General features: G+C 50.5%; 1 protein-coding gene across 1 annotated transcript in view; it reads right to left on the bottom strand.

The window, feature by feature from the left end:
* ELMO2 (engulfment and cell motility 2) overlaps nucleotides 1-9,464 on the bottom strand; it is a 38,998-nt gene extending 29,534 nt beyond the window's left edge. The window contains exon 1 of the mRNA XM_081257343.1: nucleotides 9,389-9,464. The gene's annotated coding sequence lies outside the window, so the exon portion shown is untranslated. The remainder of the gene's footprint in view (nucleotides 1-9,388) is intronic.
* Between the last annotated feature and the right edge of the window lie 2,809 nt (nucleotides 9,465-12,273).

Here is a 12,273-nt window from a genome sequence, read left to right as displayed (position 1 = left end):
GGATGATTTTCCCTGCTGAGGCATCTGGATTCAGAGCCAGAGGACTCAGGACCTAGTCACAGTTCCATCACTGAGTGTCTGGGTGACGTACACATGTCCCTCTCCAAAAGAAGTTACACCCTTATTTCAATGGTGCTTCTAAGAAACAAATCATATTTTTTGGAACTCCTTTCTGTTTGTTTTTGTTTGTTTGTTTTTTGTTTTTTTTCTGTGTGTGGCATGTGGGATCTTAGTTCCCTGACCAGGGACTGAACCTGCGTCCCCTGCATTGGAAGAGCGGAGTCTTAACCACAGGACTGGCAGGGAAGTCCCTGGAACTCCTTTCTGGATACTATCTTTGGAGATAAACAAAGCCAAAGTTCATTATTTTACAGTTCCACTTTACTGTGACACCACATGGCATTTCCTAGGTTGATTATCTCTCTTTTTAAAAAATATTTACGGGCCTCCCTGGTGGCGCAGTGGTTGAGAGTCCGCCTGCCGATGCAGGGGATACGGGTTCGTGCCCCGGTCTGGGAGGATCCCATGTGCCGCGGAGCGGCTGGGCCCGTGAGCCATGGCCGCTGGGCCTGCACGTCCGGAGCCTGTGCTCCGCAGCGGGAGAGGCCACAACGGTGAGAGGCCCGCATACCGCAAAAAAAAAAAAAAAAAAAAAAAAAAATATTTACTTATTTTCCTTATTTTTTTTTTGGCGGTATCGGGTCTTAGTTGCAGCACACAGATCTTTTTGTTAGGCTGCGCAATCTGCTCAGGTTTCTCTCCAGTTGTGGCGCACGGGCTCCAGGGCGTGTGGGCTCTGTAGTTTGCGGCATGCGGGCTCTCTCGTTGAGGCACGTGAGCTCAGTAGTTGTGGCGCGCAGGCTTAGTTGCCCCACAGCATGTGGGATATTAGTTCCCCAACCAGGGATCGAACCCACATCCCCTGCATTGGAAGGCAGATTCTTTACCACTGGATCACCAGGGAAGTCCCTATCCCTTTCTTTATTAAAGTCAGCCCTGAGTGATTCTTGTATGTTCCAAAAATTCATATCCATTTTAAAGCACGGGGATTTGCAACCACCGAGACTATTCCAGAGATACTGTAAGCCCCCATTCTCAGCGATTTTGCCCTTTCCCAATATGCCCAGGCAGCCCACGTGTCCTGGAACTCTCCCCACCCATGCCACAGCCAACAGGACCGAGGTGAACACTCAACCTTAGCTGGACTAATCCAATTCTCTCTCTTGAGCTTAAAGACACAGACTAAAGGAGATGGATGACAATGGGCCCTGGAGCAGAAAGGTCACAGTCAGCCTCAGAGCAGGTACCGCGGCAGGTCAAAGATACCAAGAAGCAAAAACCAAGAGCCTGGGCCTCCCTGGTGGCGCAGTGGTTAAGAGTCCGCCTGCCGATGCAGGGGATACGGGTTCGTGCCCCGGTCTGGGAGGATCCCATATGCCGCGGAGCGGCTGGGCCCGTGAGCCATGGCCGCTGGGCCTGCGCATCCGGAGCCTGTGCTCCGCAACGGGAGAGGCCACAAGAGTGAGAGGCCCGCATACCGCAAAAAGAAAAAAAGAAAAAAAAAAAAAAACCAAGAGCCTTGCAGAGGAAGCTATTCAGCAAGAAGAATCCAGAAATGTGTGGATGAGTGGAGGCCAGAAACCAGAAACCACAAAGTCCCAGAAAGAGGTGGAAAAAGCCTGTGTCTGAAGACTTGCCAGACTCCATGGCTACACCTCCTACAGTTGGGGTACCTGAAGTTCCCCTGTTTCCTGCCAATAAAACTCCTTTCAATTAAACTAGCCTGCGTTTCTACCCGTTGCAACTAAAAAGCCTAAGCCTAAGGGTGACCCCCCAGCTTTGAAGGAGCTCTAAACAGTGTTGAAGAGACAGCTGCCTAACAGGCACAAGATGATGGCACTGAGCAGGCCCTTGATTGACAGCGGCTGAAATAATGAAGAGCAAAACCCACTTAGATAAGTCTGGCTTGTTTACAACAGTTCACTTTTGTGGTGACTTTATGGCAAGTCATCCTGTGTGTAACAGTAATGTGCACACAGCCTCTTTACATTTGATCACATGTCTGTAGCATTATTACCGCTGATGCTCACCCAAACCCTGGAAGTCAACCCATTGTAGACGAGGCAACTGAAGTTCACATGGGATGAGAAACGTATCTTCCACATGCCCCTTTCCCACCTCTTCCCCACAAAGAAAGAAAGAAAGAAATCACATCAGAACTGGGTCTCAGGACTGGGTGTTAGGACTTCAAAGTTGGCTCTCTTCCCTCTACATAATACTTCCTTTGCTGAGGATGATGACATTAGCTAACGTTTACACAGTGCTAGGATACTGTTCTAAGGGCTTTACACATATTAATTCATTTAATCCACACAGCAGCCCTGTGTGCTGTATCATCCCGATTTTATAGACAAGAAACAGAGGGACTTCCCTGGTGGCACAGTGGCTAAGAATCTGCTTGCCAACGCAGGGTACATGGGTTCGATCCCTGGCCCAGGAGGATCCCACATGTCGCGGAGCAACTCAGCCCATGCACCACAACTACTGAGCCTGTGCCCTAGAGCCCGCGAGCTGCAACTACTAAGCCCGCGAGCCTCAACTACTGAAGCCCGCGTGCCTCAACTACTGAAGCCCGCGTGCCTAGAGCCCGTGCTCTGCAACAAGAGAAGCCACCGCAATGAGAAGCCCGCGCACCGCAATGAAGAGTAGCCCCCACTCGCCGCAACTAGAGAAAGCCCGTGCACAGTAACGAAGACCCAACACAGCCATAAATAAATAAATAAATAAATAAATAAATAAAAATTTAAAAAGAAATAGAGGCGCAGAAAAATTAAGTACTGTGCTCAGTGTCATACAGCTAGTAAGTGGCACGGCCAGAATCTGACCCCAGCCAGTCTGGCTGTTTGAAAGCCACGTGAAAGCAGGTGGCACCATTCCCACAGCAGGCGCTCAGTGGAGGATCTGGGTTCGCTGGACCTGAAGATGAAGCACACCGGGGCTCAGAGACCAACGACAAGAGCTCACCATTGTGACAGACAACGGAGCCCACTGTCTAAAGAAGGTGACCCCCACTCCCCTGTGCGGCGCCCAGTCTAGCTAGACCTTCCTGGACTACTTGTTATTTCTACGAGGCAGGTCATGTTCCTCCTCCTCCTCTGTATCTTTGCATTTTTTCCCTTCCTTCGACTGTCAGGAGAGCTCATATTCAAGCTTCAGAGCCCCGCTCAGATGTCACTTCCTCTCTGTACCGGTCTTAGTTCCTCACGCCACCCCCGTTTCTCTAGCAAAGTGAAACAGGACGGGCCCGTGTTCTCGTGGCATTCTGTCCACAGCTCTGTGATGGCTCCTGTCCCACCCCATTATAGTTTTATATTCCCACAGCTCTCTCCTCCCCCGGGGCAAGGCCAACCCTGAAGCTTCATCGGCCGGCACAGCGCCTGGCACACGGTTACGGTTCCATGAGCATCTGCTCAAATCCAACAGCTCTAACTTCCTCAACTCCTACAAACCAGGGCCGGCTCCACACGGCAGTGGACGGGCAGGAAGCACTCTGGTTGTGTGTTCCCTCCTCGACCCACCACCTTCCAACTCCACAGCATTTTCACTGTTTTCACGTCTAACATTAGGACGTGTCTCACTGGAAAATCAGATTTAGCACTCCTGACTCTAGTTAAAAGATGGGGGAAAACATCCCTCCGCTTTTCTCCCTATGGAAACGTCAGGAGATAGGTGACTAGAAGAATAATATTCTCCAGGTAACAGTCCCCAGATAAAGGATCTCCTTGTGCGGAGCCCTTTCAGCTCTCGTTTGCTCACTCTTTTCATTTTCACTTTAGAAAGGAAGTGGAAATTAGGTCGAAGCAATTCAGTAACATTGCAAAATTCTCAGGGCTATAAATAGCCTCTTGCTCTACCGTTCAGCATCACTATAGAGTTCAAGAGCGAACAGCCAAGATGAGGGAGCGGTGGTTCCACATCCAGGCCCAGAAGGCAAAGAAGTAATCAACCCCTTCTGATTAAACGACTCTGCATCCCACCCTCCCACCCCCTTTCAAGTATTACAGACATAAAGATGATTGGGAAAGCTCTACATGTCACCAAACAGGAGAGAGGCACACACTGATCTGGGGAAGATAATTCTACTCTAAGGCAGGAAAATGAAAGCCCAGGTTTTCAAAGGCAAAGTTGGGGAAACAAGAGAAAAACAGGACCTTCCGTGTCTCCAATGGGTGTTCTTTAAGTGGCTTCTGGAAGGTGTGCTTATAAAATCAGCACAGTTACAAAAGGCCCCACAAAGCTCCATCAATCAATCACCCCTGCAGGGACAGCTCCAGAGAGCTGGACTCTGAGAGCCCAGCGGAAAGGAAGTGAAAGACAATCCCTTCCCATTAGTAAGGAATTCAGATGGAGGAAGGCCAGAAGGTTCCAGCTCCGCACTCTCCCCCGCCTCATTCCTTTAAGGATAAGGATTGACGGGTGCTTTTGTTCTGCTCTTTTGCTTTTGATTCGGTGGGGGAGGCATGGGTGAGTTTAGTTTATGTTTCCTGCAAGAGAAAGCACCGCTCCAGGAAGGCAACCAGAGGTCACACCCTCTTTCTAATCAAGAGCACAATCTCAACAGAGGCTTCTCCCTCTGAAATCTTCTGCAGTGAGAAGTGACTTAACTTCCCTTAGTTCGGACCCCTGAATGAGGGTGAGACTCTGAGGTACAGGGAGGGAAACTGGGTTCGAAGATTCAAGTCCTGACATTTACTGCTAGAAACGCCGAGAAGGACCATCATACCAATGGCAGCTGAGATTTCTCCCTTCTGTTGAAATTTGTTGGACACAAGACTCACCCAAACACGTAGTCAAGAGCCACTAACTTAGAGCCACAAGTGCAGTGAGGAAGGGCGTGGGAACAGGGTAACTGTTTGGGCTTCTTCTCACGTAACACCTACCCTAAGAAGCACTCAGCTCTCCACTTCGGCTTAGAAACCTTCTGCAAGGTCTATCCTTACAGAGCTGAGCTTAGACTCCGCAGGAGAGCACCAGCCCCTTCCAGGCCCACCATGGCCTTCAGACCGCCCTTGCAGATACTCCGAACGTCCCAGCAGACCACCTTGTTCCCCCGAACATGAGGCTCCTCTAAGTCTTACTGGGGCCTCTGCCATTACTCCCTCCACCTGGTCCAGCTGGCAAACTTCTACTCGAGCTTCAAGGCCCAGCTCAGACAGTCACTCTTCTGTGTGGCCTTCCTGGTCCCCTCCCCTCAGACAAAATGAACTGCGCCCTCATCTGCCCTCCTGTCTTTTACACAGTCACAATCCCACTGATTCACAACTCTCTGTGTGCAGCCTTTCCTCGTGCCATTCAGAGTGTGATCTGCACTCCAGCACCACCGATGCTGCCTGGGAGCCTGTAACACAGAATCACCCACTCCAGCCCAGACCCCCTGAATCAGAACCTGCCTTCAAACAAGATCCCCAGGTGCAGACTCTACACCAGTGGGTCTCAGCTCTGGCTGTGCCTCCTCCGTGCCCACCCCAGGTCACTGCAAACCACACCACTACCCCCCACCCCCAGGTGATTTCAATGGGCAGCCAGGGCTGGGAGCCACAGCTCAGGGGCTGCTAGCTGAGGGCAGGGACTCATCGAGTCCGCATCTACTCCCCTGCCCACCGTGCCTGGCACACAGCTGTGCCCACAGAATTCCACACCAAAAATACCCTCCAGGATGCCCCCAGACCTGACCGCCTCTAAAAGAGAACAAAAACTCTAATGACAGAGGACGAGCCATTGCCTAGAACTCCACAAAGCCCTACAGTCATCGAGATGGATGCAGAAGGGGGTCTGTGTTTCCAGCCCACTTGCCTCAGTTTCTGGAACTGAAACAGAAACTGAAGTGGAAAACACAGATGAACCAGAAGTACTGTCTGCCTTCACGGGACCGCGGCTGCCGCGGGAAGGCAGAGCCTGCGTGGGGATGGGGTGCGCGGGGCTGAGAAGCCCTGGGTTATGGCTGAAACCCCGGGCTGGGGGCCCGACTCCTTCAATACTGACCCCAACCACACAGCATTGTTCTCACTGCAAAATCAGGCCAAGCCTCTCATTTTACCGATAAGGGAACTGAGGTCCAGAGAAGCTGGCAAGGCCACACCAGCAGTCAGGAACCAAAGAAGGCCTCGGCCCTCCCTTCTGGGTTAGTCCTGCCCCTGCAGCACAGAAGACCTGACTGCCCAGCTCTGCCATGAGCACAAGCCTCTTCAGACTTCAGGTCCTGATATGCATGAGGAGGTCGGACAAGACCTTTGTGAGGTCTCGTCCAACCTTGACCTTCTAGCGAGTCAGAGTAACTTAACAAGGTAAGGACCTTGTGTCCTGGAGTGGGACAGACCTAGGTTTGGATCCCAGTTCTAAGAATTTCCTTATCTGTTAAATGGAGATTCGAATCAACCCTACTCTATAAAGTTGCTGTGAACATGGGGCGGGATAATATACGTAAATCATTTAAGCATAATACCTGACACAGAATAAGCAGAATTCCAACAGTGTGAGCTTGAAGAAGTTGCAAAAGCACTGTAACCATGTTTCCCTGGCATAAAAAAGCCCTACCTGCCAGGCTTTAGTATACTGATGACAGAATGAGAGAACATATGTGAAGGCAATTGGGGAGGAAAATCAATATAAAATTATTATTTTTATTATTATTATTATTCTCTTAGCAGAAGAACCTTGGAGAGCTTCAAAGTCAGTTCCAGAGCAGTGGCCTATACAATGCCTGGCACATAACAGGTGCTCAACAAATCTTTTCTAGTGACTCAGTTAAAACCAGTATGTCTAATGGGTTTACAAACTCTGGCTGCTTAGGCAGCCAGACAGGTAAGTAAATATGCCAAGCAGCATCTATGTGGGAACTGTAGCAAACTACGAAGTACTCCCCTACCCCTGCAGAGGAATCCAAATCCACACTTGGAAACACATTACCCAGCATGGCCTAGACAGCCACTGCAGCCTCTGCACACCACTGTTTCGGGTTCTTCATTACACTGCCCAGTGTCCTGCACCTCATCTAATCATTTTGTGGTCTGGTCTTGTCTTTCCAAGTACCCAGCAGGCATCCTGAAGATGAGGGCTGTGATCTATACTCCCCAATCACCCTAAGTGGCCTAGAACAGTGCTGGCCTCCCGGTAGTGGGGACCTCAACTCAGTGAGCAACTGTTGAACTGAACAGCCAGACTGTTAACTCAGGCCCTGTACAAGATGCTGCGGTCTGGGTACATTTTTCTACCCAGGTCCTGGGACCAGGCTGAGTTGGTGCTGACTGTGCTGAGCTCCGGTGACTGGATCAAGAAGCACTGGCCTTGCAGGTTTTTTCTTCAACTGCATCAAATCCACTTGTTCCTGAGCCACCTAGGCAGGTGGTACTGATGCACCCAGACACACTGTCTCTGCATGGATGAAATCGAATATGCATATACCCACAGGTGCCATTGTTTTCTAGAAGTTTAGCCCCCACTTCCTGCACCCCCAAACCCCCCTGGCACCTCCTTGAGGCAGCACAGGGTACAGAAGGACCAAACTCCAGATGAACAGATGGAGGTCCTGGTCCTCATCTTGCCTCCTCCATTCACAAACTTTAGGATGACTGCTGGCAGGCAACATAACTTCTAGGAGCTTCATTATGTTTATTAGTAAAATGCAGACAACAATAATTATCTCAAAAGGTTAAAGGCAATTAAATGCCACAGGTATGTAAAGCTTCTAGCACTGCTCACCCCTATGTGTGGCTACTGAGCACCTGTAATGTGTTTACCATGAGCTGAGATGGGCTTTAAGTGTAAAACACAGACCAGATTTCAAAGGCTTAGTACACACACAGAAATGTGAAATATTAATAATGTTTTTAACATTGAGTATATGTCAAAATAATATCATTCCGGAATCTATTAGGTTAAGTAAAATACATTACAAAAAGTAATGTTGCTTGTTTCTTTTTGCTTTTTTCATGTGGCTACTAAAAATTTTGTAACTACATATATTGCATTATCTTTCCATTGGACAGCATTATTCTAGCACAGAGCCTGGCACAGTTTTTGTGTAGGCCATCAGAGACGACTCACACCTTTTCCTCCTGCCAGAGCCAAGTCCTCCATTCATTTAGTACATATTTACAGTGCCTGGCTCTGGGCAAGATGCTGGAGATACAAGGAGCAAAAGCAGACACTATCTTTTTCCTTGTGGACCTTATTATCTGGTGGGAACAGACAGACAAGAATATTTTCATAAATAAATGTAAAACTGCAGCTCTTCAAGTGTTGTGAAGGAGAAGTACAGAGGGTGATGAAAGTGGGGAATTCACTTGTTGGGGGAATCGAGGACCAGGGACTCCTCTTGGGGAAGTGATACTTGAGTGGAGATTTGAAAGATAAAGAGGAGTTGACTGGAATAAGCCAGGCGGGGAAGATAAGCCCAGGGAGCAGGAAGGCTACGGGTGAAGACCCTGAGTTGGGCCAGGGCTTGGTATGTAGAGGGAACACGAAAAGACCAGTGTGACAAGAGAATTGGGCAAGAGGGGTTAGTAGACTGAGACTAGGGAGGAGAGGTCGGTGGGAGTCCATCTCCAGGGCTTGGGTGAGGATCTGGGGCTGGCCCTGCAGGAGGTGGAAGCCAGCCAGTTACAAGCAACCGAGCGTCCGGATCAGATCTGTATTTGGAAAAGATCCCTCTGACCACGGTGCGAGGCCCGCTGGGGAGCGGCGCAAGTGCCTGTGTGCAGATCGGTTATGGACACTGCATCAATGCAGGTAAGAGGCGAGAGAGGCCTGAACTGAGAGGGAAGCGGCGGAGATGCAAGTAGACGGTCTGGGGGGTCACTGAGCCGGCCGGATCGACGGGGCGGGGTGATGAGCAGTGTCTGTGTGTGTAGGAGGGGGTGGCGATGTCAAGGGAGACTCCGAGGCTTCGGGTGGGTGCCACCCAGCCCCAAACACCCTTTGGGCTCCTATCAAGCCCTCTCCCATCTGGTCCCTCTTCCGTCCCCTCCTTCCCCGCACCGTCTCGTCTCGCCCCCGGGTCCCATCCTCCCACCCTCCTCCTCCGCTACCCCGCGACCCCTACCCGGCCCAGCCCCTGCTCCTCTAGGCCTGGTCGTCGACCCTTCTGGGTCGGGGACCCAGTGACCCTCGGGACCGGCGGACCCACTTGGGCCGCGCGACCCCTCAGGGGCTTGTCGAACCTGCGCGGTGCATCCCAGGCCGGCCCTCTCCAGCCCCCCAGGCCCCTGGGCTGAAGCAGGCCGCAGCCCTCCGCCTACTTCCCAGCCCGGCCTCTCCGCCCTGCGTCCCTCGGGCCAGGGCCCTCCCCGCGGCCTGGCGCGCCCCAACCCCCGGCGCGTCCCACACTCACCAGGGAGCCGACCTAGGCCCAGCTCCCGCGCCCAGGTCTCCCAGCCGCCGCTCCACTAGCCTCCGCCGGCCCCGCCTTCCCGGGGCCCCGCCCCACGCAGGCCGATCCGGGCTCCTATTGCTCCAGTTCGCCGTCACGCTGAACTCTCCTTCTTCAATTGGGTTGGTTGCCTGTCACTCAAAAGAGGGCGGGACCAGCTGCCGGGGCTGGGAGTGAGGAGCCGCCGGTCCCCGCCCTGCTAGCGGAGGCCTCTTAAAGACACAGGCTGTCTCCCCCGCCGCGGGCTATGGGTTTTGGAAGAATGGGATTTCTCAGCAAACGCAAGAGGCTGCATTTCTTCCCCCCATCCCCCCATCGCTCCCCGAAACTTTTCTTTTGGCACAGTCCGTGTTCCTTGTGATAAATCAGAGGTTTTGAGGGCTCAGATGTCCTCTGGTGGCACTCAGCCCGGTGCCCAGCAGGCATGTAACGCACTCAACAGTGGGATAACTGTGGTTTGGAGAACTGAGTGGGAGGTGACAGTCGTGTCAGAGGCTTTGAGCAGCCGCGGCTGCTCACCACCGAGCCGGAGCTAATTATACCGGCACCCAGGGCTGACCGTGGGCGCGGAGCAGAGGCAGAGAGGTACAGCTCAGCTGTACTGTTGGTAGGGACCCGTGGGAGGTAGTATTCGTCACTGCACCTGCAGATCGGAACAAGGCCGGGCACTGCTCCAGCGCTTCACTCGTGCCACGTCCCTTTACACTCACAGCAACTATGATGTAGGTGTTATGTGGGTCCCCTGATCGTACAACTAGTGATGGGCAGAGCAAGAGGCCAGCTCGTGCTTGTTTGATTCTAAAGTCTATGCTCTAACCATTTTGTCTCACAGATCCTCACAACCACCCCGAGGGGTGGGTATTTTGTTGTCCTTTTTATAGATGCTCAAGGGAGAGACTAAATAATGAAACTGATACTCAGCAAAGACACTAAATAACGACTGCCATTTATATAGCACTTCACAGTCTGCAAAGCATCTGAAAAGCAGTTTTACATATATTGTTTCATTTGATCCTCAGAACATCTTGGAACTGAAGATGGTATTTATTAGTCCTCTTTTACTGGTGAATACAACGGTGCTTACGGAGGTTGAGGCTTAGTAATAGCTAACATCACTACAGCCCTTGCAGAAGTCACCAGCAAACTTTCCATAAATATCCAGATAGTGAATGCTTTTCGCTATACAGTCTCTGTCAAAACTATTCAGCTGTGCTGTTGTAGTGTGAAAGCAGCCACAGACAAGGTAAACCCATGAGGGTGACTGTGTTCCAATGCAGGTTTATTTACAGAATAAATAGGCGTTGGCCTGTGGCTGTAAGTTGCCCACCCCCAGTCTACAGTGCTTTGGTTACCAAAGCCTTTTACAGACCATTGCTTTGTGGAATCCTCACAGCAACATTGTTATTATTCATACTCTTCTTTTTAATTATTAATGAATTTTTTTAAAGTTATTTATTTATTTATTGGCTGCAATGGGTCTTCCTTGCTGCATGCGGGCTTTCTCTAGTTGCGGCGAGCGGGGGCTACTCTTCGTTGTGGTGCATGGGCTTCTCATTGTGGTGGCTTCTCTTGTTGCGGAGCACGGGCTTCAGTAGTTGTGGCGCGCAGGCTTAGCTGCTCCACGGAATGTGGGATCTTCCTGGACCAGGGCTCGAACCTGTGTCCCCTGCATTGGCAGGCGGATTCTCCACTGCGCCACCAGGGAAGCCTGAATTATATTATTGTTGATGATGTTATCATCCTCATCATTTTACAAAGAAACGTCAAAGGCTTGGCAAAGTTAGGGAGTATACCTAAGGTCAACTCAGGAACTAGAACTCAGGTCCAGCTTTCCTCATTCCCAAATTCATCTTCTGACTACAAAACTGGGTTGTGAGAAGGCATGAGAGTTCCACCTTTGTCTAGCATATCTTTTTCCTGCCCCATTGCAAGATGACAGGCCAAGTTCATTTTACCTTTCCCAGGCTCCAGGGGTAACTCCTGTAGTTCCCCTCTTCAGGAACATTCTCCCACTTCTTCCTGCCTTCCCCATTTACTGCAGCCCATAAACACCTCTCCCTCCCTGAACCCCCAAGGGCTTATACCCAGCAACCTTTTATATTTTTATCACTTTTTAAACTTTTTATTTTACATTGGAGTATAGTTCATTAACAATGTTGTGTTAGTTTCAGGTGTACAGCAAAGTGATTCAGTTACACATATGCATGTGTCTATTCTTTTTCAAATTCTTTTCCCATTTAGGTTGTTACATAATATTGAGTAGAGTTCCCTGTGCTATACAGTAGGTCCTTGCTGGTTATCTATTTTAAATATAGCAGTGTGTACATGTCAATCCCAAACTCTCTAACTCTCCCCCCTCCCCTCCCCTGGTAACCATAAGTTCGTTCCCTAGTCTGTGAGTATGTTTCCCCAGCAGCCTTTTATTACTAAGAATAGAATCTGCTGGAAAATAGGCTCCACGTGGGCAATGACTTCCGTGGAGTCTGCTAGCTGTCCGCCAAAACCCCTTCTCCCGGCCTTGTGATGATGATAATGTGCTAGGGGATGACAGGATCACCAAATAGAAAGCGCCAGTGTCCCTGAATGGAGCTACCTGCTGAACTGGAACAATTCTAGATCACTTCATCCTCTCATGTGAAAGAGAAGTAATCCTTGTTCTTTAAGCCACTGATTTTTTTGGGGGGGAGGGTGTTGAGTGAACGCTTCCTTAAATTTTGTGCCCTGGGTATCTCACTTGCTTCACCCTAGTCCTGGCCCTGCTCAGTACACATTTATCCACGGAATAAATCATTCACTTTAGCTTTACAATACTTTGTCTCTTTTCCCCCCTGATTTGCCAGTGCAGG

Source organism: Mesoplodon bidens (assembly GCF_964165515.1).
Source record: "Mesoplodon bidens genome assembly, chromosome: 15".
NCBI lineage: Eukaryota > Metazoa > Chordata > Mammalia > Artiodactyla > Ziphiidae > Mesoplodon > Mesoplodon bidens.
Note: the sequence above shows the minus strand (reverse complement) of the source record. Positions and strands in the feature narration are given on the sequence as shown.